A 24,721-nucleotide genomic window follows, 5' to 3' on the forward strand; every position below is an offset into this window, starting at 1 on the left:
TGTAGGAACCGAATAAAATTATATAGGGTGTGAACCAGGCACAGAACAATAGAAAGAGAGGCTGTGTATTTGTGATTAATAAGAAAAATCATGGGCTTTATTTACCCTGGAGATGTGCCAGCCAGTGGGCTGCAGGTAGGTGTGTGAGGCCCTTTGTAGTGGAAGCCAGCATGGCGGTGAATGTGTAGGAAGAGCCTTCTTCCTTTGACCAAGAAAGGAAGCAAGAGAGAGAAAGTCAGAGCTTTGGGCTTCTTGCATTTCTTCCTCACGGTGAAAGCAGCATGACTGGCCCAGAGTCCTGGCTAGTTTCATAACTTCCAACACCATCAGCAAAAGCTCCCATAGAGAGTCAAAAGCAAGGGAAAGATCTGGCACCTCGTCTTATGTCAGTCAGCAACACAATGATCCCCAGAAAGCCCCATGTGATTGAACAAGGGAGACCTTGAGCTCAGCCAGTGTCTATGCTGTACTTCACCTACCATGGTCACAGCCAATACATATAGAGGTCTCCAAGTGTCCTCTCCCCACCACCACCAGAGGAAAAAGAAGAGAGTGAGGGGACCAAGCATGTTCAGACAACTGGTGGAATGCAGAACTTGCGGCGAGGTCTTGGCATTACCAGGTGTTGCTCTGTTTCCTCTGTGACACTCAGGTTTTCTTGTTCTAAAGTTGATGTCACAAGATCCAGTGCCTCCAGGATCCAGGTCAGAGGCAACTGAAAGGCCAGCAGGAAGCAAGGTGGAGGTTCCCAGGGTGCCGAAAGGCAGGATAAACTTCGCGCTCCCACATATTGGTATCTTGAATAGCATTAGCCCAGGATGGCCAGGTCCTATTGCCTTCTGGAGAAGCCAGGCATGCTGAATGCTAGAAGTTGTCTGTGTTTGTGTTGGCAGCAGATTTGGCTTGTATTTCAGTCATGTACCTGAGAAGAGCATTTGGTTTACAGGTCACAATCTTCACCTGTGGTGTCTCTGGAACAATTCCAGGGACAGAGCTAGACGGTGGATAGGTAGCAGACAAAGGGGGCCTCACACAGTGACAAAACACAGACAGTTCTTTGGGAAAGGTAAGACCCGAACAAGATGAAAGTGGCTATCCCTCACAGAGGGGTCTGAGGGAAGGCACGTGCTAAAATGGAGGGGAGTATGGCCAGGTGTATGGTGCACGACGGTAATCCCAGCCCTCAGGAGGCAGAGGCTGGCAGACCTCTGAGAGTTCAAAGGCGGTCTGATCTACAAAGCAAGTCCCAGGCCAGTTAGGGATACATAGTTAGACCCTGTCTTCAAAACAAAACAAAAGCAAACAAACAAACAAACAAAAACCTAAATGAAGAGAATAGACTGAGAAGAAATATTGGGTATGACTGAGTATATAATCTAAGAATTCAGAACATTCCATAAAAAAAAGCAAAGACAAATGGAGAGGCAATATAACAACACAAACCCCAGACATCCTTTAATACCTGCAACGCACGAAGCACTGTAGAAAACCTGAGAGGTGAGGGAAGCCATTAACCCTCACAATCCCTGGAGGTGCTCAAATAGCTTACTCTCATATTAGAGATAATGGAACAACCCACGGTTGCCTAGAGTTACTCCCCAGGATCATGGCACACAGTAGATTCTGGCTCTAGTGCATCTTTTCAAGCTTTGTTGCTTTTGCATGCTGAGTTTCAAAACCAGAAGTGAGAGAAAATTAGTTGGGCTCACATTGGCTCATCCGTGCCTCCTTCCCAAGGGATTTCAATTAGGAAAGAGTCTGCCCCAGTGAGTCTGTCACCTAAGCTGGGTAGACCAGAAAAGCAGAGGCCCACACTGTACCAATGTCATAGTCATCAATGAGTTTTCTCTAGGACCTTGTTCAATCAAGTGTAGTAATTAACACCATGGCTCTTACTCCCTAGCTAACTAGGGGAATAACATTTGCACTGAAGGAAAGAGACCAGGCAGTCAGCACCCGAAAGCAAGGGTAGGAAGATTGGTAAGTTCCAAGTCGGTCTGGGCTACATAGTGACACCCTGTCTCAATAAACCCAGATAACAAGAAGGCGAGGCAAAGAAAAAAATATATCACGACTCCAGGCTCATCCAGAATGGACAGAGATGTGTTTCACGGGAACTCAGGATATTAATGACAGACAGTGAGAGTCAGGAAGCAACTAGCCCTTTCCCCTGCTCAAAAACAGCTGGAAGCACCTAGAATGTTCAGAGGAGAAAACCTTTCTTACTGCTCTCATGGACTGAGGGACAGAATCTGCTAGAGGTGGCAGCGGGGACAGGGTGTGGGTACTCCTGTCATCTCTCACATCTCTGTGATCTCTGTTCTTATAAACTTCTCTGAGCCTCCTGTCGCAGCCTAGGATGTAAATCAGTTTTGGGGAACTGAAGCTCACAGACCCAAACACCCCACCAGCATTGTGGTGCTCACAAAAGGTGGAATAAATTAAAACTGAGGGAAGCCGGGGAGTTTTGAAAAGCTTATACCACAAAGGCTCATACTTTTGCCCCATTATCATGAACGAGGAACACATGGGTAAAGCTCGCCTGATGTTTCCAGGCCGGCAGTCAGTTCAAAAGGAACAGGCCTGGGCGTGCCATTAGCAGCAGACGCTCTGTATTCATTCTGGAGTTATTAAATAATAATTTATAATGATTTATACATTTAATTTACATGGCTGCCGTCCGAAGTCTAATTGCACACCAGCCCTGCCGTCTTCTGATGTTCTGGTTATAAACAGGGCATTGGAAGACCGCGAAGCAGTTGGTTCTCAGGAGGGTCTCTGGGCACGCTGAGTAGGAGGCCGGGTGGCTCAGGACCACTGGGGAGCCTAGAGAGCCCTGAGACCTTGCCAGAACCCTGTGATGTCAAAGCCTTGGAGTTGGGATTTCCACAGGCTCAAGAGCTTATAGACTTAGGCAGTCCAGCTTGGTGCATTCTTTGAAGACTGTGGCCGGTCACAAGTCAGCTTGACTTTCAATGCTTTTGTTCCCAGGGTACAAAATCAATGAGAAGGCGAAACCCACTGCACACTGATACTGACATCCATCTGGGAGACAGGGTATGTGAGAGTACTTTGATGTCTTGAAGGAGTTTGGAAAGACATCAGCTAGAACATGCACAGTTCAAGTAAGCATTGCCCTGTCATTGGCTGGAATCATCTCAGGTACTGGTTTTCACTTGCTGGACTCTGGGGCTGAGGCCACTGATTCAAGTCCCCGCCTAGACAATATTCCCCTTCCCAGTCAGGAACCAAAGTGCAAAGTACCTCCTCCCTCAAGAAGACAAGGCTAGTCTGAATAATGAGGAACCGAGGACCTTTTTCTCAAAGTCTGTATGCCCCACAGTGCACTGTGTTTGGTCTGTTTGTTATAATGAGGAGGACAGACACACAGGAGAGTCTAGGAGAGCTCGTTTGACCATCAGCTTGGAGGAAAATGTATGATAGAACTTTGTGAGTGAATGTCAGGAGAATATGGAACATTAGTTTATATAGAGTAAAATAAGAAGTGTGTGGGATATGTGTGTGTGTGCGTGTCACATTGTGCAGGTGTGAAAGATACACAGTGTGTGTTGCATGTGTGCCTTCTGGGTGCCATATGGGAATTGTAGGTCATATATCATGTGCACTGGAAGAGGGAGTATATAAGATATGTATGTAATTTGTGACCCATATGACTCTTGGGCATGTGTGGCACGTATGTGGTTAGTGTTGTGTGTATATATGAGAATGATATGCTTCATGCTACCACCATGTGTAGAACAGGGCTATTTTGTGTGCCTGGCATATGTGGGGGGGTAGCATGTTTAAGTTATCTGTGCACTGTGTATGCTCTGTGTGGTGTGTGAACCATGGAGGAGCAGTACGTGTGGGAGCATGTGGCATGTTACAGCACGTGTGTGGTATGTGTGTATATGGCTTGTGCCTGGGGATGGCTTGTCCAGCTGTCAGTTATCAACAAGCAGAGCAATCTTTTGGGTCAGGGTTCAGTAGATGGTGGCAGCTGGGAGAACACGGGGAAACATAATAGAAGGGGAAACCAATGCAAGCAAACAGAGGCTGACTCACTGGTGACAATGTCTCCAAAGACAACATTCTTGAAAAATAAACAATGAGAGATGATACTGATAGCCTCGGGTTGCCAGAGCAGCCCTTGGATGCCTTTTCCTGGATTCCTTTTCTGTCTTTTAGTTTTAGTATCAACTACTATGCACACAATTCTGAAGGGTGCTCTACCAGCTAAGAGGGAGGCCCCACCCGTAATCCAGCCCTCCCAGCTTCAGGTTCGAGGTCTACCTGTGGCTGACTCTCTTCCTTTCCTTTGGAACAGGTAAGTGCAGCCCCCCTCTGAGAGTGGCATGGGGGTGGTGGTGTCAGGGTTTCTGCAGGGAGGTCATGGGATCCTGAAGGTCATGGAGGTGGCCTAGCACGGAATTCCAACCACATCACCATGGTGATGGGATTTATTGTAAGACAGGACATGCAATGGAAATAAGACCAAAGTAGATTGCAGGAACCACACCAGGCAGGCCCTCTGCCTGTCTCCTGGGAGGTGCTGCAGTCAGACCCAGTCTCCTTCTCCCTTTATGCTCAGCAAATGCTTTCCAGCCGCTCACACACTTCCTCTGGCCTGGAACACTTCCTCAAAGAGGTACAAGGCTTTGCTGCATTCCCCAATAGCCAGCTGTTCGGCAGAATTGTTATTTTCTAAAGATTGATTTAACCAGCTTCAGGAATTTACGTGATCCTTTGTCCTATTGGGGCTGCAAGGGCGGGGCGCCTTTCTCTAGTCTGACCCACCCAGAAGACGTCCCCAAAGGACTAAATCACCTAACCCGCAGGGCTGACACCACCATCAGTTCAATTCTGGCTGGTTGGTGACTTACCTGTCCTCATCTCTGATGGTAAAATGCTCACCGACAGTCCTGGGTGGAGGCCCCTGGAGTTGCTCAGCAGGGCCTTCAGTCACTTCCTGCTCTGACCCTTGCTGCTTCCCATCACCGAACTGAACTTGCCCAAACTCTGCAGCCTGAATAGCTTCGAGTTTCCTGGAATGATAAATGTGCTGGTCCAGGTTCTCTCTAAAGAAAGGATACTGTGCCCAAGGAAGTCTCGTCAATTGTCCTGTTTACCTGCCCCGGCGGTGTGGTTGCTGTGCCTCCCAGGGCTCTGCTTATAAACATGGCGTGAGTGCAATAAGCCAAGCCGGGAAGGGGCTGGCAGGTGTTATGGGACCTGTCTTCCCGGTCAGCCTTTGCTACCTCTGCTCTGGTTTCTAGGGTAGTGTACCCACGAGCCCCTCCCTGTTCCTGCTGCCACTTTCATCCCCGTTTCCCAGCAGATCCTCTGCACCCACACTTCCTCCACTCTCCAAATGTCCCTCAGATGTCACCATGAGATGTGCTTGGGCCATGCTGGCTTAGTGCTCTGGTCTCAGGTCCTGGGAGCATCCTTGGTGCCAGGTATACTGGTACAACATGGTTGCCCCTCTGTTACTGCTTCCCTGTGTGGCTAATAACAGCCTGAGCATAGAGTTAAAGCACCCAGGCAGAAGTGTGTCAGGAGGGTGGAGGGCAGCTGTTCCTGACCATGGGCTCCAAAGAAATCATGTCGGGGCAGAAGAGAGTATGATTGGACCCGAAACCATTTGGGATTGTCTCCTCTCCTCTCCTCTCCTCTCCTCTCCTCTCCTTTCCTCTCCTCTCCTCTCCTCTCCTCTCCTCTCCTCTCCTCTCCCCTCCCCTCCCCTCCCCTCCCCTCCCCTCCCCTCCCCTCTTCTCCTCTCCTCCTCTCCTCTCCCTTCCCCTCTCCTCTCCTTTCCTCTCCTCTTCTCTCCTCCTCTCCTTTCCCTTCCCTTCTCCTCCCCTCCCTTCTCCTCTCCTCCCCTCTCCTCCCCTCCCCTCCCCTCCCCTCCCCTCTACTCACCTCTCCTCTCCTCTCCTGCTGACCACAGCCTTGCACCGGGCCAAGATCAGAATTAAGTGTGCTTGGACCTTTCAGACACTGAGCCACTTGTTGACAGTAAACATCAAATTGGTCCTGAAGGGGAAATTAATGACCAAAAGCTGCCCTGGAGCTTCCAGCAATGATGCAAAGTGTAAAACACTAGTCTGTTTGCAGCATCTCAAAGGAATTCTCACCTCCTACCTGGAGCTTGTGGCCAGACAGGTGGGCATCCTATGATAGTACCTGAAAATCACCAGGGAAGCCTTAAAAGTAGCACTTTCTACCCGACCTGTGCTTTTGAGGGGTGGGGTGTACTTGAGGTAAGTGCCGCCTGGGAGGATCTCTGAGAGTGGGGCTAGGGTGGGAGAGCCAGGAACGAGCAGGCCCAAGCCTCTGGCAGTCGCTCCTTCTGGTGAAATATCAGTTAGGTTCATCTGATAATTATAATAATAAAAGTCAGTCTCTCCCGAAATCAATCCCCCTCCCCTTCCCTACAGTTTATTTCTGGAGTTTTTCACTTAGAAATTTGCTTTCTACAGATTTTATTTCAGAGTTCCTCTCTTCAAAGCAACACGAGAAAGAAACTCAGATGAAAGAGATCAGCCTGCCAGGTTTCCTCTAGGTTAAGAAAGAGCCTCTCAGCCGAGTGGCACTTGGGGAGGCTCACTAGGCAAGAGTAAACAGCCAAACTGTCTCTATAGGAGAGGACAGTGCCTGCGGGGTGCTCCGGACCATCATGAACGTTTGCTTATGGATCTTCTGACTCAAACAGACACCTCTGAGAGCAGGCTCAGCTCTGAAGCCCGGCTTCACTCACAGGTCTCAGCAGCCCTTGGTCTTCCTCTCCGAACCATAGATGACCTCCAGTGACAAACCACCCTCTCAGTGAGGTCATCACCACCCTGAGAATTCCTTTGTCACTGTGGTCCATACCTGAACAGGCAGAGCCTATTGCTCATCTTCCTGAAACAGAGGGGCATGTGACAGACGGCTTACCCTCCTCCTGTCTCCCCGCCATGGAGGCTGGTGTTCTTGGTTCCTCCTCTGATACTGTACACATTTCCATGCCTCACTCAGGTTCCTCTACATCTTTTTAGAAATCAGGCTGACCACCACTGTGTTACTTCATCAGACATCTTTCATTCTATCCAAGCCTGTGGTCACTGGACCCATGCTCAGTTGGGCTCATTCCACCAATGCCTGTGAGCTTGTGCCCTTTCACATTAAAGTATCTGTCTCGGGACATCCTACTGGGCCCAAGCATGAAGAGTCTAGGTGGCTGTTATGGTCTTAAGTAAAAAAAATCACAGCTCATAAAGTCATTGTTTCAAGAATGGACCATTTTTTTTTTCTCTAAAAAGATTATGTTTCATTTGAGCTTAGGAGTTTTTGGTCAGCATGTTCATTTGTCTCACTTTGGCAACATTTTTCTTGTTGAGAAGTATTGTAACGTAGCGGTGAAACTGTAAGAATTATTTTTTTAAAGAAGATACCCACCCCAGCAGTCTGCCCTTTACCCTGACCTGTCTTTTGACATTGATGCCACTTAGCATCCTTGCCATTTGCTACTCTGAAACCAGTCTTAAGTTGCTGGCACAGCAGCAGGGCTCACCACATAAGTGACCCAGTGCTCAGCCCTCATTCCCCATGTTGTCCCATTGGCATTTGATATGACTGGCTACCTGCTTCCTGGAATTCCCTGAACTACACACACATGTGCCTGTGTATGTGCTAACATGAACATAACACAGCATTTACTCTTGATGCATACTTGTTGGCACTGAGATCTAAGGCACCTATTTCTGCACACAGAGCAATGTGTGATGTGCTGTGAGCTTGGAATGAACGGAGATCTGAGGTGACTAAAGTCACTTAAATTGATCTCATGGATTCTGGGGACCCCAGACTTTTAGACTAAGTGGAATTAAAACATAGTATATTTGAGAAGTCCACACCTCTTCTGAGATCTGTCTTGATAATGTCAGGTATGGTCCTCACCATCTAGGGAACCACAGCCTTGGTCCCTGGCTATATATTCATAGACAATACTCAAGAGAATCCAGTTAACTTCTTCACTCCAGAAACCTGAAGTTTAGATTGTCTAGTTAATTGCAAATATTCAACTTATTCAATCCTATCAAGGGGCCATCTAGCAAATATTTATGAAAGTTCTTCAGTGTGTCTGACTTCAAGGTAAAGAATATGAATGTTGGCTGATTTGTTTAAATGTACCCTTTGCTTCACAGACCATGATCAGAACACTTCCTTTTCCACCACTTCCCAAGAGCTGTCTGGCCAACAGGGTTTTTAGTGCATGCTCATCAAAACAGAAATTTCTGTTCTACCTGGTCCCACAGCTATTCAGTCCCAAATAAACACACAGAGTCTTATATTAATTATAAACTGTTGGGCCTATTGCTCCGGCTTATTGCTAACTAGCTCTTATGACTTAAATTGACCCATAATTCTTGTCAATGTTTAGCCATGTGGTTTGGTAACTTTTCTCAGTAAGGCATGTAAGACATTCTCATCTTGCTTCCTCTGTGTCTAACTTGTAACTGACTCTCTACCTTTCCTCTTCCCAGAATTCTCCTAGTCTGGTCACCCTGCCTTATACTTCCTGCCTGGCTATTGGCCAATTAGTGTTTTATTAAACCAATAGGAGTGACAAATCTTTACAGTGTACAAGAGCATTATCCCATAGCAATGAGATGCCCAGAAAGAGCACTGGAAAGGAAGATGGGAGCCCTACAGCATCCTCAACTCTGACAGTCGGGAGAGCTCAACAGGATTATTATGTTACTACAGACATACAGACATGAGATGCTTTTCTGAGAATGGGTAGAATGGAGTACATCAATATACAAATATGGAAGGCTGGAGCAGCAAGTAAATATGATTTGCATGCTAAGCACTGATGGCCATCATGGTGGTGCTAGGGTGAGTCCAAAGAGGTGAACAGATCAAGGGCTAGTACATTACTCTGGTACTAGTGGCTTCTTGGTCTCATGGGACTGAATTTAGTTCTCTCTCTCTCTCTCTCTCTCTCTCTCTCTCTCTCTCTTTCTCTCTCTCTCTGTGTGTGTGTGTGTGTGTGTGTGTGTTGTTAAAGGAAGCCCACCTCTGTGTTTTGTGATTTCTGTGCCCTTTTGTTTTCTTCTGCTTGTTCTTCTGCCACAAGTTGATGAAGAATGAATCTCTTACCAGAGACTAAGCAGTTGCTGGCACATCTGCTACTCTTGGACCTTCCAACTTCCAGAACCTCAAGCACAAACAAGCTCATTTTCTTGTGATTAACAATTCTCTCAGGTATTCAGTCATAACAACCAGAAAGACTAAGGCCATGGTCTACAAGAAAATGCCAGAAAAGCCAGTGTGAAGCCAGAGATGAGAGACCTGGCAGAGGTGGTGGAGGGGACTCAGCTGCTTCCACTTCGCCTCCTTCTTCCTGCTCTTGGGCCTGCCCTTGGATCACAGCTTCTCTGAGTATCTCTATAATATTTCTTTTTACTGTGGGCTGGTGGAGTTTAACCCTGAAAACCAAACAAACTCTGGCCAAGACAAGCATTGAATTTGTCTTGGCAGTACCCCATAAATGAGAAGTGTGAATGTTGGTTAATTTGTTTAAATCCACCCTTCTCTTCCCAAAGCATGTGAGTTCCTCTTAAGCAGTTTCCCAAGACTGCTGTGCAGCCGAGTGGCTTCCTGGTGCACTCCTGTCAACACTGGCAAGAAGAGCTGTGTGAACAGAGCATGGAAAAGAAAGGGATGAGTCTTCAGGACCATCCAGCCCCCAGATCCCTGATGATTTGAAATGGCAAAGGTGTTATGGCTATCAAACGCCTTCTCTACCAAAGCCAGCATCTGGGCAGATAGCCATTGGCAGTTGGTTTTTAAAAGCATAAAATAGTGTTCCACCTTTCCCATTTTCTCTGTCTCGAGTAATGGTAGTCATTTGGCAATTCGCATAACATTTAAATATATACTTGTGAGCTTGGGTAGATTCTCCGTGTGTATGAAGACTCTCAGCTTTCTCCTGTTCTTCTATAATTGAGAGACTTGGGGTTTGGATTTAGGAAGAATTTGCTTCATGTTCCAGAAGGTCATGAGATAACAGGCTTAGAGACAGAGGGCAGGAAGTTCCAATGAGGAATTTGGCCATCCAGTATATGACAAGGTCTTGTAGCTGTGCTGGACCCAGGGCTTCAGCTGGCACTCTCACCCATGCCCTGAGAACTCCTGGGTACATGACAAAAATAGATGCAGAATGGAGGAAGGGATACAGGCCTCCTCAGAGATGTGTACCCATCATACTGGTCAGGCCTGAGCCTGCCAAAGCCTACATCGAAGCTCATTGGAGCACACTGAGCTCATGTTACTTTAGATCAAGTGTCTAAATTAAGGGCCCAGACAGAAACATTCAACCACACTGAATTATAAATGAAGTTTTGTCAGAAAGGAGCTGCATCTACTTGACTTGAATTTACATCTTCTTGAATCGTCTGACTGTTCCGAGAACCACTGCAGGGTTCAGTCTCTGAGACAGATATGGTGTAGGTGATGGAGTTCAAAGAATTACCAACTGTCCTTTCCAGAGTTTTCCAGGCCGACATTGAGTAATAACCATCATCAATATCTTACAAGTTTTCCTACACTTTCTTTTTAGAGTACACGTGTACTGAGTTCAGGTCACAGTGGTGGTTAAGATAAGTCAGCCTACCTGGAGTCTTGCGAACGTGTTATCAAGAGCTGTGACCTTGACCCAACACCCCCAGCATCTCAGACAAGCAAGCGGGACTCGTCTTCAGACTCCTCCAGAGATGCTGTGTTTCCAGATAAGCACAGCTGCGGTTCAGCTCTCTCAACACGGCTGATGTCAGAGGGATCTGTGTAGAAAGTAAACAACAAATCCCTAAAGCCTCCTCGGCCCTAGCTGCACACATTGTTCCAATATTGCTAATAGCCCAAGAAGGGAAAAACTGTTGGTGTTTCCCTTGTTTTCAAAGAGGAAGAAGTTAAGTCAAAAAATAGATGACTAGCCTGTCTTTAGCAAGGAAGAGCAATGAAGCAACCAGAAAGCAGAGGCAGGAAGAGCTCTGACTTTCTGTGTATGTACTCTGAGCCATAGGCTACTTCTCTAAGTAACTGAGATTCACTTTATCTGGGACATAACAAAGCAAAGGATACCCATGCAAGAGAGAAAAGCACTTCATCAAATGCACTTCAGGATGATGAGGGTCAAAATGCCGGCAGCAGGTTCGCTGGGGTTCCACAGACATGCGCAGGTTTTCTCTGTGCCCCTGCGCTCCACAGCATTTGACTAACTAAAGAGCCTTCCTGACTGTGGGTCACATCTGGAGCTCTGTTCTTCACAGACGGCAAGCACAGGCCTTGCTGCGGTGGCACACTCATGACCAGATTCTGGGAAGCCATCCTGCCTTGCAGACAGAGCACTGTTCAGGAGCAGGCTGGGTGGACTTTGTTCTTGGAGTGATATCTGAGGGCCGAAGGCTGGCCCTTTGCGATCCAGGCAGGACATGCTTACAAGTTTGCAGCGGTGATAATGGAAAGAATGCATCCCTTGCCGCTGGAGCTGGAAAGAAGGAAGTGCTGAGCACTCTGCCTGGAGAAGCACCATGATGGCATGGAGAAGGATAGAACAGAAAACGTAGCCTTGACGACAAATGCGGAGTCGCTGGCAAAGACTACCTGGGGTAAGGTGTACAGTGCGACTGTTTGCTACACACGCATCTTGTGATCTCCGTAGTCAATCTCATTTACCATCTAGTTACCCTTTTGTCAGTTTGTTTACAGTGAGAACACTTAACCAGACGTCAAGCACATAACTCAGTGTTACTAATTGGGTGCCACGTGGTACACCGGCTCTCTTGAGCTTCCTTAGCCCGAGAACCACAAGTCCATATCTCTTCATTAGTATCTCCCCTTTGCTCCACCCCCAGCCCTGGCACTCACAGTCTGCTGTGTGGATCTGACCTCTTGGTTCCCATACGTGAGTGAGGTCATGTGGTATTTGTCTTTCCTATGCCTGGTTGATTTCACTTTGCACAGTACTTTCTGGGTTCATCCACTTTATTGCAAATAACAGGATTCCCTTTTAGTTACTGAGCATCATCCCACTGTGTGTGTATCTACACGCTTCATAATTACTTTGTGTGTGTGTGTGTGTGTGCCTGTGTGTGTTTATGTATGCATGAATCTGTGCATTCATAGGCTGGAAGACAACCTTGGTTGTATTCCCCAGGAATGCTCTCTGCTTCTTTGTGACAGGGTCTATCATGGCCTGGAGGACACCAATTAGGCCTGCCTGGCTACATAGTGAATTCCAGAGGGTCTCTGTCTCCCCCTTCCTGGAGCCGGAATCACAACCACACCCCCACACCAGACATTTTTCTTTGGGTTCTGAGGATCCTACCCAGCTTTTCATGCCTACAAGGTAAGCACTTCAGTAACTGAGCCATCCCCTCTACCTTTATATTACAGTTTCTATTTTCGTTACTCCATCAGCGCAGAGCCAGCTTTCCATACCCTGGCTATTGCAAAGGTCTTCTGCATACAACAGAGGATGTTCTTTGCAAACGTGTGTCGTTTCCCTTCCCTTAGAAGGGAAAAAATGTAAGGATTTGATTGTGAGTTATTGCCTGTAATTCTTTGATTCTAATTCAGGAAGTATACTTCTCTTTGGTCATAAAGACATACTCTTTTTAAATAGAAGACTGTTGCTCGTGAGATAGCTCTCAGGGTCAGGTACCTATACAGAAAGTTTTCTCGGGTTAGCTGCTATAGCTTCTATGCGACACACTACTGTACTTGAGGTTCTGTTCCAACCTGGTGTCCAGGGTGTGGATGTCGCGGATCCTGCTTCTCCTAAGTTTTAGCATCTTGAAAACACTCCGCAGGTTGATGGAGGAAAAGCCAGTTGATCCCAGGCCTCAGCAGGCCTGGGCAAGAAATTTGCTGAGAAGGTTGAGCCCACTGGGTATTGAACTTGGTTAAATAATATGGAAGACAGCAAGTCAAAAGGATATATGTTGGGATTTGTGGAATAACAGTATTCAAATTGTGAAAAAAATATTAATATTTTACCCAGTCCCCCTCCAAAAGCCACTACAAAAATGAGGCTCACCTACTCATTTCCCAAATCAGTGACTGCATTCCAACCATCCATAAAATGTGCTCACATTGTGATTGATATTAATTTGTACTTCTGATGAAGACTCATCTTGTCAGGTTATGTACAGTTATAGACATAGCTACTAATAGTTAGGTACTTACACACACAGACACACACACACACACACACACACACACACACACTGATTCCGGTAGCTTGTTCCTCCATGAGAAAGAACCTGTGAAGAGCTGTAAGGGGTCTCTGACTTTCAGCTGCCCGCTGTGTTCTGTTGGATCTGTTGCATCTTAACGAGCTCCTTCTGTCCTATACCTCTCCTGCAAATCCCCAGTACTTCGCGGAACAGGGAGGCTAGCTACTGTCAGAAGCCAAGCCTGTCAATCATCATATCACACCAGTCTCAGCTCATGAACACTGGACAGGGCTGGATGGGAGCAGACTACTGTAAAAAGCCCAGCACTTTATCACAGGCACACACCCTGCACTAGTTCCACGATACATATGTTACATATACCAGAAATGTTTGCCCAGCAGGGAATGCAAAACCAACCACTAACCGATGGTGTCTTATCTTCTATAGAAGTCGTGTTAGCCTACTGAAGGAAAACATAGAGCGTATTTCTCCTGTGCCCTGATTTAGAAAGTGCTGATAAAGTCTAATCAAAGAAAACGATAAGCAGTTCACGTCACGAAACTCCCAGCTAGGAGACCCAGATGGGAGACCTGCAAAGAAATCAAGTGGCAGAAGAGGCGGGAAGTGAGGAAGGGACTAGTCTTCGTGGGTGTGACTCCCCCAGTGGTGAACCCCAAGATTTGCTGCCATCACTGCCCAACCAGGTTACTAAAGGCCTTCTGTAAAACTAGAACTGGCTGGGAGTGGACTCTCCTGACTTTTTATACAATATTGATACTTTAAAATACCCCCCAGCCCATTGCTTATGTAAGAGGAGAGTCAGCCACGGAGGGTAAAGAAGCCTGTCCCCAGCCCACTTGGTCACATGGCCATCTCCATGACTGTCCTTTCCTTGACCCTGTCTGACTACCCTTAAGGAGGTTTACCTTGGAGGTGTGGGCAGAGGGCAGTTTGTACTGTGCCTGCCCTAACCCAAGTCAGTATGAAAAGTGGTGGCTGTTGACTCTCCCCTAGGACCTCTGCAGTCTCTCCACATGTCCCTCCTGGCCAGCTTTCAGGAAGTATCTCAAAGAAGCCATGAACTCTAATAGGTACAACTTGGAACGCCCGTCTTAAAGAAGTCTTTTTATACTACCATGGTGTCCTTCAGTTCTTCCTGTCTGTCAAAAGCCCTTGTTGGTTCGTCAAGGCTAGGGCAGTGAATGCAGGACACTGCTTCATGGCATTGGTGACCACAAGCCCTAGTTTACCCTACAGATCAGTCCCACATTCTCGGGACCAGCTAGCTGGCCCCACCTAGGCAGAATATAGGGACTGATATTCCAGTCCCAAAGGTCATTACCATGAGTTTCTATTTCAAACTTTCCAGCCTGTGAATCTAAAAGATACTGAGATCTAAGATACTAGGGCAGAGGGAACCAGGCAAAAGAGGGAAAGGGACTAATATTTACCCCCACTATCGCGAAGAGATTAGTCTACCCTCTGGTACACTTAGACATGGTGTTTGCTCAAACGTTAAACTTTTTTTAAGGTTGCAAATGCCGCGCAAACCAGTTTTAAACACACAGGCATTAAAACTGCCCTGCCATTTGGAAACTCTGATCAAGGGAAGCCAAATCCTCAGCTGGTAAGAAGAACCCAAGTTCGGGGAACTATTAGGGTGGATTAAATGATGCCTAATAGCACTTGGAACTTCAAAGCACATGAAGCCATTAACTAATTAATCCCCACCATTCCCCCTTCAGGTACATAAACAGCTATTATCCTTACAGTTGGGTAGATGAGCCATCTTCCTGGCCAGGCCCAGATGAAATCAGGCTTTAACAAGGATGAAGGCAGACATTTCTACTCCGTGCTTTCTGCTCTCTCACCCCTTTCTGGATGTTATTTCCTTTCAGAGATTTGTGGGTGGGTTTTAAGTTCTGATTTCAGAGATTTGGAATCTTGTCCCTTCACAGGACTGTTTCCAACAAAGATACGCACCACTGAAGGGGTCCGCGCTGCTTAAAAGTTGTCACCAATTGGGACAATGGTGAGGCAGAGCCTTCGGCTAAGGAGTGTGACTGAGTAATTGGTTTCACCTCAACTTCTCTCTGCATCTGTTCAGGATGCTTTTGAAACTGTGCAGTGCCCGGAATGGTCTCAAAGTGTCACGTTTTGTCCTTCTTCAGAATGGGGAAATTTCTCACTGTCCCTTTCTACAGAGTGAGCAGCTGCAGACGGCCCCATAGCGCAAGTCTAGGATGCTGCAACTGCGGTGGGTAACACGCACTGCACCGAATTATTAACTTTCTGGTAAGCAGCATCTGAAGTTAGAGGAAGCAGCAGGCGCTGGGTCTGCTAGTCAGGTGGGGGCTAGTATGCTCTGTAAACCGGGGCTTAGCTCTACACAGGCAATGGGAGAAGGGGGGCAGGAGGTCAGTGCCAGGCATCCTGGTGCTCAGTGGGGTCCTCCTCCTGCTATACAAGCTGGCATCGCAATTCTTCTCTTTCCATTTTATCTTCTCGTAGGCCTTATTCTAATGATGTCCCGAAACTCTACACCAAGGAAACTGCTGGGATACTTTCTCATGGGAAGAAATGATAAAAATCAAGGGGTTTAAGCACAGAGCATCAAGCTAGTCACTCAATCAAACAAGAACAGTCATGAAGGCCAGGATTAAACAACCACAAACCTATGACCTCATCTGTAGAGGAGGTGTAGTGGCAGAGGCCTTTCTGGTCATATGGAAGGATTAGGGGGCGCTGGCTCAGAGGAGTGTGGCAGTGTCCTGCCTTTAGCAAGTGCTCACTGCTCTCAGCGGGTATGAGTTACAGATAAGCCTTCTTCACACACTGCTGGCTCAGAAGAGTATCTGAAGGTGGCTGTGACTATTACCCCAATTTTAAAATGAGACAGTAGAGGATATGGAGAGACGGCTCGGTGGCAAAGGGCACCTTCCGCTTTTGTAGATGACCCAAGTTTGGTTCCCAGACCCAGCAAAAGGTAGGGAGCTCATAACCACCTGTCGTTCCAGCTCCAGGGGATCAGATGCCCTCCCTCTTCCGGCCTCCAAATGATATGTGCTCATATGATACATACCTCCTCCTCACATGTATACACATATAGTTTTGAAAATTAAATAAGACATGGAGAAAAGTAACAGACACCAAGAGGTGGCCCGCTGGAGGCTGCACAACCAGTGAGCAACCAACAAAGCTGGCGTTGCTTCCAGGCATTTTGACTTCTAGGTGACTCCTAACTGCCAGCCTACAAACTATAGTGCCAGGAAATAACATCAGAAGTACCATGTATTTCGCGTAAATACATAGCAATGTCCACGCCACAGAAAGCCCAGCTCTAGTACATTATGAGATGCATCGCTTCACTATAAAGCAAGTGAAAGCCATTTTTAAAAGCCATCTGGTCATGAGATGGGGCTAAACTGGTCTCCAGGAGGCATATGCGAGTTACAGGTGTTTTGCTCAACACAGAACCCATGGCATCAGAAGATACAAGCCAAAGAATATTGAGCCCATTTTATTTCACGATTTTTTTTTAATCAACAAAAATGTATCATGTGAGGTTGATGGCTGTCTTAGGAACGGTTCCTATTGCTGTGACGAAACATCATGACAGAAACAACTGGGGAGGGAAGGGTTTAATCAACTTACGCTTCCATACTGCAGTTCATCAACAACAACAACAAAAAAGTCAAGACAGGAACTCAAACACGACTGGAACCTGGAGGCGGGAGCTGATGCAGAGGCCATATAGGAATGCTCACAGCTTGTCGGCTTGCTCCTCCTGGCTTGCTGATCTTGCTTTCTTTTAAGATCCAGGGCCACCAGCCCAGGGATGGCACCACCACAATGGGCTGGGCTCTCTCACATCAGACACTATTTAAGAAAATACCCTCCAGGCTTGCCCGTGGTCCAATCTTATGGGGCATTTTCTCAACAGAGGCTCCCTCCTCTCTGTTGACTTTAGCTTGTGTCAGGCTGGCAAAGAACTAGCAGCACAGTGACTCTTACCTGCTGATGCTGTCAAGAGGGCAAGTTGAGGGGTTGGAGAGATGGCTCAGCAATAAAGAGTTTGGTTTCCAGCACCCACATCAATGGCTTACAACTTCCTGTAACTCTAGGTCTGGGGGCATCCAATACTTTTCAGCAGCAAAACATCATCCCAAGTTTGTTTTAAAAATTTGCTTTATATTCTCTCTCTCTCTCTCTCTCTCTCTCTCTCTCTCTCTCTCTCTCTCTCTGTGTGTGTGTGTGTGTGTGTGCGTGTGTGTATGTGCATGCGCGTACACACACGCGCGCATGCGCAAATACTGTAAAAGATTTAAAGTCTTTAGAAAAGGGTCTAGAATTAAATAATGTATTCACTTATTCCCAGCACTGAGCTGTCCCATTTGATCTGTGTAATTTCATTAAACACTTAGTCAGATGGGAGAAACGGAAAACCCTTGGTCTAAAAAACATTACTTCAAACACTCCACTTCATGGGTTGTGTCCTTTAAAGCTGAAAACACAGGGTAAGCCTCCTGATTGCCCTGGACCTATTGTGCCTGCCTAAGATTAAAGTGGACGGCAATAAAGACCCCAGAGGCACTGTAAGACTATATTCATCCATTGTGGGGTGGTGGGCTTTGTTACTGGGATTAATTTCCAGCTCCTTAGGGTGTTTCCAGCAAGTGAGGCTTGGCCAGGCAACAGTGGTAACCATGACATGCTTTGTGTGCGATTGGTGATTGGGCTGTTGTTGGTGTGGGTCTGTTGCTTAAGTGCATACTAACTGAGATTCAGAGCCCGAGTGTACAATTCCCAGAATTCAGTTCATTACCGACCACACAACATCTTAGAAATGACTCTGCTGTGATCTGAAACTTTCAGTTCCCCTTCTCACAACTGTGCTCCACGCCAGACCATACAGAGCCCAGGAAGCCCAGATGGCCAAAGACTGTTCTTGTTCGTCCCTGTCCCAGAACGTCACACAACACCAAGGAAGAGTTATGTGAAATGCGATCTAACCAATATGGGCATAGAATCAGTTTGCGCCCTAGGCATTTGAGTTTCCTCTTCAGAGATCCCCTAAGTAGCCCGGATCTCTGTGGAGTTGGGGTATCCAGCCTTCACTGACACACCCTCCAGCACTGGGTCTCTGGACCTCTGGTGATGCAGCCTGTACAAGTGGGTGTTGGCAAGAATTTTCACACTGCCTTCTTCCAAACCATGTGAAGTGACTGCAAAGAGGAGCAGGACAAAAGCCTGGACCCCCAGGTACCAATTCCTTTAAAATCATCACTCTAGAGCCAGCTGTCCCCACCCTTTGGGGTACACAGTAAACAACACCCTCCCCAGTCTCACTGGTCCTCAGTGAGGACATTAGAACTGCCAGAGACTGGGACACTTGAGTTTCTCCTGTAAACCTGCTGGCTTTAGCTTAGATTATTCAGATAATGTCATAGGGTTATTTACTCAGAGTCAATATTTCCTTATTATTTGAAAAACCACTTGTCCATTTTTTAAAAGCTTTATTTATTTTGTGTATACATGCTTGTGGGAACATGTTCTCTTCTTATTTTTATTAATCTTATTAATTCTTTGATAATTTCAAACAATGAATTTTGGTCATATTCACTGCCCCCAACTCATTCCCCCTTACTCTTCCCAAATTCAGGCTTACCTCTTCACCTGACCCTAACTTTAGATCCATTTCTTTATTTGTTTGCTTGTTTATAATGCACAAACTCCCATGTGTGGATTGGACTCCTAACCTTAACCTCTAACCCTAACTCCTAACCCTAACCTAACCCTTTATTTATTTATTTAGAAACCACAGACTCCAATTTGTCGTATTCATATACTCCTGGATGTGGGACCATCCACTGGCATGTGGTTGACCCATTAGGACCACACTCTTAAAGAAAACTGACTTCCCTTCCCGCAAAAAGCCATCCTGTTCATAGCTCCTCAGTTAGGGGTTGGGGCAGATGAACCCCTTCTCACTCCGTGCTAGAATGTGGGTTGGTTTGTTCTGCCACAGTCCTTGCACAGGCAGCCGCAGCTGCTCCGAGTTCCTGAGCATGAGCGCAGCGGTCCAGTCTCGTCCAGACCACGGTTTTCCTGCAGTCCTCTCTGGCCTCCGGCTCTTACAACCTGCCTCCACTTCCCTTACACAACAGTCTCTGGGGCTTGGGCAGAGGTGTGACACAGATGTCCCATTTATGGCTGAACATCCCGCAGACACTTATTCTCTGCATTCTGACCAGCTACATGTTTCTGTGTTAATTACCCTTGGGACCTGAGCCTTTGGGGAGAAGGTGACGACAGGTGTCTCATTTGTGACTGAACAGTCCACTGCACAATGACATTTATCTGATGAGGTCCAAGAGCTGCACTAATCTGTGGGTATAGAAATACAGATTTGGAAGGCGCTTTGATACTACCATGTTCATTGAGTCGAAGGGTAGTAGTAGGTTCACCCCTGGAGCCCATAAGCATGGGCACTTTATTTTATTCCTGTGAATATCCTTTCAGCCTATAGTTAACCTTTGTCTTAGTTGGTGTTCCATTGCTGTGAAGGGACACCATGACCATGGCAACTGTTACAAAGTAAAACATTTAATAGGAGCTGGCTTATAGTTTCAGAGGATTAGTCCATTGTCAGGCAGCATGGTAAGAAAAGATGAGCCTCAGTTTGGGCTTCTGAAACCTCAAAGGCCAACAGCCCCCACTGATGAACTTCCTCCAACAAGGTCACACCTAGTCCAACAAGACCTAATCCATTCAAATAGGGTCACTGACTATGAACCTGTGCCGGGGGGGGGGCATTTCATTCAAACCACCATAACCCTGTCACTCACTTCTGGGTTTGCACATTCTGCCTCTCCAATGTTCACACTGTTGTCAGGGAGCTGCAAGCCCAGAGGGTGCCAACCATGTGTTGGCAGGAAGCTTCTCTGCTGGATGATGAGAACCTGTCTCTGGTTTGTTCACGGAGATGTCTGTCCTTTGTTGATGGGTAGAAGTGGGATCCACAGAACTCAGTGCCTACCTCACCCAGCATGCTTCAGTCTTCAATCTCCAGCTGAGCCAACATCCAGAGGTCACCTGACAGCCTCTCACTCCCTTTCCCATCCCCACCCCTTATGGCATTTTTCTTGCAACCCCAGATGGCCAACAAGAGGGACCCTCGTAAACTTTTCTTTGGTGCTTAGCAGCGTTGGCAGGAGAAGAAATTTTCTGTTAGCTGCAGATTCCTGGAAGCAGAGGCCTTTCCTGGAAAGCGTTTTTGAAAGCCAGAGTGGCAATCTTTGACCTCTGGCCTCTCTTTTCTCTGAAGTTTATTCAGGAGTGAACTCAGGGTCATCTCCCCATCTGAACTCGAGGAGTACTTCACCAATACTTCAGAGGCACAGAGACAAGCTTCGGGTCACTGGCCACTCTAGTGGCTCACCACGCTATGTCAGGCAGTTTAGCAGCACTGAGGAAATGAGGCAGGGGCATTCTGGCTTGTTAGGCACCTGTAGGACTTCAAAATGCAAGCTATTCAGATTGCCTGTTGGGGGGTGGGTTAATTCTCCACAGAAGCAGTTTTGTCTTCTACAGGAAAAAGTAAGATAAATGTCCAAGCCCAGGACTTTAATTCCTTTGTAGTGCCAGTTCCAAAGTACATAAAATCTGACTCCTTATGTTGAGAAACCAAATCCGGCCACCTCTTGTCTCCCCCCATGTCTTCTCTTCCTCCAAAGCTAATGCTCCAGGAGTATCAAAAGTGATTCTGGGCCTGGAGAAATGGTTCAGAGGTTAAGAGTACTGGTTGCTCTTCCAGAGGTTCTGAGGTCAGTTCCCAGCAACCACATGGTGGCTCACAACTATCTGTAATGAGACCTGGTGCCCTCTTCTGGTGGCACGCGGGCATATATACAGGCAGAACAGAACATGCTGTCTTGTGTTCCCATATTTTCATCTACTTCTCCTTGTCACTGGGAGACAAACTGACCAGAATCCACATGTGCTGTATAGAATGCTCTAACTCGTGCTGTGTTCCTATCTGTTGATGGAGACTGCTCTTTTGTTTCCCGACCCATCAGACCCAAATAACCTCACAGAAACTGTATTAATTAACACACTGTTCTGCCAATGACTCTAGCGAATTCCTAGCTAGTTCTTACATCTTAAATTAACCCATTTCTATCAATCTGTGTATCATCACAAAGCTGTAGCCTGCCTCCTAAGGTTTCAGCATGTCCTAAGGTTCCTAAGGTTCCAATGTGTCCTTCTCCTTTGGCAGCTACATGGCATCTCTTTGACTCCACCTACTCTCTATATCTCTTCCAGCCTGGCTACATTCTGCCCTGCTATAGGTCAAAGCGGCTTCTTTATTAATCAATGGTAATAAAACATATTCATAGCATACAGAGGGGAATCCCACATCACTCATCCATACATTTGAAAACTTATTAAATGTCCTTGTTCAGGAATCTTGTGTAAAATAAAAGTGGAACCTTCACCAGTCTTTTCTCCCTGGCCTTCCCAAAGCAATGTACTCCTTGCCACTAAGATTCCTGCTGCTGTCACCAACTGTCCCTTCCTGCATCTCCTCAGCATATCTCTCAGGATCTCGGTCTCCTGAGTCCTCAGCACAGCATCAGACCAGCGTGTAAGTAGCAGTAGTGAATTGCCGAACTGGTATTCGTCACATGACCCTTGCTCAGTTTTGTGTTTTTGCTCGCTTGGACCCTCCCTCCCTGAAGGGAGGAGGCCCCTTGGAGGTGCAGAGATGGCTCAAAGTTGCACAATCACCACAAACTTCTTCCCTGACTTGGTCTCATTTTACCATTGTATCTGCTGCCAAGCCCATAAAATGCTAACTCATGCAGCTGGGTGGAACAGTCTGACCAAGGTAAACAGGGCGTTGTGGACATGTAAAATGATATACAGTAAAGATGATACAGTAAATCATGAAAACAAAGCACGGTCATGTTATTGCTCTTCAAGCCAATTCTGGGTCTTGCAGCTAGTGAAGTCGACCAGGCACCTGAACAGCTTGCCCTGTCTTAAGCTCTGTGTTTTAATGTGGATGCAAGATTCATCTAGAGAGCTTTCTAAAGTCATTGTTAAAGTTTAGTTCCTAAGATCTGATTTGTAAACACATCCTGTCTTTTCAGCCCTGATTTCCCCATCTCTGCCGAGTGTGCTCCCCCCACCCGCCTGTCTCCCTGTGAGGCACAGGGTGGGAACTGGCGCACAGACCATGTGCTTAGTGCAAACCAAGCATCCTTCACTCTGCCAGTGTGATCCTTCTTCATCCCAGGATCATGGTTTGGGGATTCGTGAGCATACCCTTCTACAAATGAGGGAATAAGTATACCACAGGAAGCATGTCCCCGTAGGTCACACATCTAGGGAGTGGTATATGTGGACTCAAACGCAGGAAGCTCAACCTGAAGCCCATATCTTAATCTTTAAGTTCCTTTTTCAGGCAGGTGATAGGTTTCTCGGTTTCAAAATCAAAACTCTCTAAAGTTTCCCACTGTGAGACTCACGTTCCTCCTCTGTCTGTTTTCTGGTTTGCGTACTCCTGACCCCAACTCTAACGCACAGATGGCACCTACCATTTCTTGCAGGCTCTAGGTCTTTATGTAAATGAAAACACATGCAGTCACGCACTCTCTGCTCTCCGCTCGCCAACACACCTTGATTTCCACTGCCACCACAAGCTGCTGCCACTGCTTTTGCTCCTCTGCCAGAACTCGAGACTGAACCCTTCCTGCCGAAGACCCTTCACGTCAGTCACGGGACTTGGGAAAACCAAGCTGGCGCTGCCCTGGAAGTCACTCCTCCATGGCTAGCTCTCCCGGGGTCACAGGTGCTGTAAAGGTCTCATGGGAAGCACACATATCAACAGTCCTATCCACCTGCACAATACAGCACTTACTCCTCGTCAGAGGGACTTTAGAGGCTATTACAAAGAACCACAACTGATCAAAACACAGAGGATAAGTGACGGTGGAGTACCCATCCCCCGATTGGAAATTTGTAGCCCACCCCTTGCATACAAAGCTCAGAGGGAGAATCAGTTTTCTTCACGGAAGAGCTCCCTCCTAGATTGCTTATATCCAAGTGGTCAGCCCTACAATCATGTTCATAAGGGCAACCCTAACTGGATTCAGATTATGTAGAGAGACGATAATATATATTGTATATATTTTTCTATAAATCCTACAATATATTCTATAATAATTATAGAAGATGAATTTGAGAGAGAGAGAGAGACGGAAAGACATAGGAAAGAAAGGGAGAGATAAATATGATAGAATTCATTGTACTCAAGTATAAAACACTAAAATAAATAAATGGATTGATTAAACAAAAGAAGTGGAAAATAATACATCTTTGGGAGGCTGGGGATGTGGTTTAGCTGGTATAGGACTTACCTACCACACAAACGCCCTGGGTTTGGCCTCTAGCACCATATAAACCGATCATGGTGGCACACACCTGGAATTCCAGAGCTTCAGAGATAGAGGCGGGAAGACCAGAAGTTCAATGTCATTTCATTCTCCTACATAGTGAGATGAAGGCAAGCTTGGACTACATGAGACTTTCCAAAATATGAATGCTCGGGGCTGGAGAGATGGCTCAGTGGTTAAGAGCACTGCCTGCTCTTCCAAAGGTCCTTAGTTCAATTCCCAGCAACCACATGATGGCTCACAACCATCTGTAATGAGGTCTGGTGCCCTCTTCTGGCTTGCAGACATACACACAGACAGAATATTGTATACATAATAGATAATAAAAATAAATAAATAAATATTTTAAAAAAAACAAAATATGAATGCTTTCTCCAGACTTCTTTCATACTTCATTTGTTACTCATCTGACATAGTCTAGCCAATCCCATGTTGATTGGAAATCAGGTTGTTTCCATTTTTAACCTGCTGCTGCTGATTCCTTTGCTATATCAGAACCAGCATTTCCAAGCTTCTGTCATGGACTAAGGACTGGTGGCTCTTTAGGAACCCTTCCAGTTTTTGAACCAAGATCAGGGCCCTGAGGCACCCAGAACAGTGGACTGCGTAACTAGGGGCCTCTACAGTGTGAGGCAGCCACTGTGGGCCTACTACAGGTCCCATAGACTAAGTAACTACTAGGCTCTGAGCCTTTCTGGTATGAGACAACTGTTGTTACTATCTCAACATAAGTTGATTTGCTAATATATGTGGATATATATGCCTGCAATCTAAGTATTGATTCTATTTATTTAAATGAGAACCCTGACTAACCTTGACTAATGCAATATTCTCATTGAATTCACATATCATTTTTCATGAATGAAGATGAGCGTGCTTTTCTTTGTTAAGCTTTGGGTATTGCCAGTCAGTTTCACAAAATATAGGCACATGAACTCGCCTTCAAACTTCTCACCTACGCCAAACAGTGCCTTTTCAATCATGAGAGAGAGAAAAAGAAAATAAGGTTTATTTGCATCAGCTTTCTGTTAATAT

General features: G+C 46.5%; 2 long non-coding RNA genes across 2 annotated transcripts; one reads left to right on the top strand and one right to left on the bottom strand.

Annotated features, from left to right (window-relative positions):
- Window positions 1–66: 66 nt before the first annotated feature.
- On the bottom strand, window positions 67–5,677 carry LOC125396224 (uncharacterized). Its single transcript, XR_015734876.1, has 2 exons — window positions 4,884–5,677; window positions 67–922 (listed from the first exon to the last, which is right to left on the bottom strand). It is a non-coding gene; the product is annotated as an uncharacterized LOC125396224 (long non-coding RNA).
- On the top strand, window positions 4,169–23,990 carry LOC146892017 (uncharacterized). Its single transcript, XR_015005114.2, has 4 exons — window positions 4,169–4,327; window positions 10,610–11,657; window positions 12,232–12,397; window positions 22,841–23,990. It is a non-coding gene; the product is annotated as an uncharacterized LOC146892017 (long non-coding RNA).
- Window positions 23,991–24,721: the final 731 nt, after the last annotated feature.

The sequence above is a fragment of the Myodes glareolus genome, chromosome 14, assembly GCF_982192425.1.
Source record: "Myodes glareolus chromosome 14, mMyoGla1.1, whole genome shotgun sequence".
Taxonomy (NCBI): Eukaryota; Metazoa; Chordata; class Mammalia; order Rodentia; family Cricetidae; genus Myodes; species Myodes glareolus.